Below are 2,061 nucleotides of genomic sequence, written 5' to 3'. Positions count from 1 at the left end.
TTTTTGTGAACTTTGTGTACGCTTTCAAACTTTTATTTATATGATTTTATTATTATGATTCCTTCCAAATAGTTGGAAAAACGCCCTCTTTAAGAGACAAATTAAATAACGCTGTTAACGGCTCAAAGAGATAATCAGCACAGTTTGTAAGAATACAAGTCTGCTCTAAGGATTTCAGATAAACTACTACATCATCGGGAGATATTACTGGGATATTTATTGAGTTAATTGGACATAGTTTAAAATGATAGCCAATGTTAGCATGTGAGTTAATGGAATAATTGGATTTGAAAAACTGAGCGAACATGTTACAAATTGTTTGATTATCACTAGAGACGGTATTTTGATAGTTTATGGCGGAAGGAAACCCACGTATATTTCGCTCGGAGTATACGAAGTCATAAAATGATTTGGGGTTATATATTATACGCCGTTTGATTTTACAAAAGTAAGCTTTATACAATTTTTTGTGTAATTCAAAACACTTATGACGCAAAAGTGAGTATTTTACATAGTATGAGTGTAAACCGGTTTGTTTGTGTAATCTAAAATAAAGTGACTTTATGTTTTTCAAATTTCTCAGTTCTTTAGTGAACCATAACTGCATTTGTTCTTCAGGAACATACATGCGTTTAGGCACATGCTTTTTAAATAATTTATGTAAAGTAAAATTAAAAAGTGCAACGCTTTTTTCAATATTTTCTTTATATGCAGGCCACGAAAAATTAGACAGTTCTTTGTTAAGCTTTTTAAAGTTGGCTATCGAAAAATCAAAGCGAATATTTGGTTCGTATGCTTGGGTACCGCAATTTTGACCATCACTTATAACTTCATAAGATCTCCATAGGAGGGTGGTAGACATCTTCGGGCAAAACTAGTGGATCACACTTATTTACAACGGACTTAGATGCATCGTCAATATAAACAAGATCTAATACTTTACCAAACTTATTGTGAAGTACATTAACCTGAAGCTGATGCCACATAAAACTTTTGCTTCGCTTTACGTGACAGATTCGCTTTGACAGATAAGATGAATTGTAAGAAAATGCACAAAGCATGCCACATAAATCGTTGAAGCTGCAGCGCGAAGCGAAAAGATGGCCAACTCTCATCTTTTTGCGCGCTTTGACAATCAGCCGGTTTAATATTTATTTTATTTCGTCCAAATTCGGGTTTTCATGCAGAAACATAAAACTTAATTACATTGCTGATAATTTTAAAGCAAAATATATAAAATCCACAGCAACTTTTACGAGTAAAACAGCGGTACAAAATTGCTTTCTTGGCGTTCATTGTGGCATACCTTTTGCGTCTGGCGCTTTGCTGGCAAAGTTATAAATGTCACGCAAAGCTACAAAGTTTTATCTGGCATCAGCTTGAGTTAGGCAGAGTTCAACCATCTCCTCTAAAAAAACGTTGTTTCACGCATTAGACGCGAAAGGTACGATATCATTGCCAATGATATTCCAAGATATGCTTGGTAAATTAAAATCACCCAGTACAATCATTGAATCAGAGGGTTTAGTCAATAAATTAACTGATTTCAGTAAAGAGATGAGTCGTGAATACACCAATGTGTCAGATCGGTGAGGGATATAGCATAGAGCTAAGTAAATAGACCCTTTTCCAACCTTTACACGAATTCATTTGAATTCTACTGAATCAATGTGTGGAAGAGTAACTTCTTCAGATGGTATTGAAGAGTCTACAGCGAAGAGTACGCCACCGCCGATTCTGTCCTCCCTATCTTGTCTATGGATATGATAATTATTTGGAAAAATCTCTGATTTGAAAATGTGAGGTTTCAGCCAAGTTTCAGTGAAAGAAAGAATATTATAATTATATGCATTTCTTCTGTCGCCACCTGTTGTGGCTCAGCTCGACACATTTGCGGAGGATTTTTTATAGGTGGGTCGTCCTTCAGATTGAAATACATCTGTAAAGAACTACGCAGAATTCAAAATGACATTGTTTGGAACTTATGTTTATCTATTTACTTTTAATAACTTGCATATAGTTCGATCCATAACAGAAATCATATAAATAAAAGTTTGAAAG

The sequence above is a fragment of the Rhagoletis pomonella genome, unplaced genomic scaffold (assembly GCF_013731165.1).
Source record: "Rhagoletis pomonella isolate Grant_MI unplaced genomic scaffold, Rhpom_1.0 Rhpom_scaffold_00293, whole genome shotgun sequence".
Classification (NCBI taxonomy): Eukaryota; Metazoa; Arthropoda; class Insecta; order Diptera; family Tephritidae; genus Rhagoletis; species Rhagoletis pomonella.
This window is presented reverse-complemented; position numbering follows the sequence as displayed.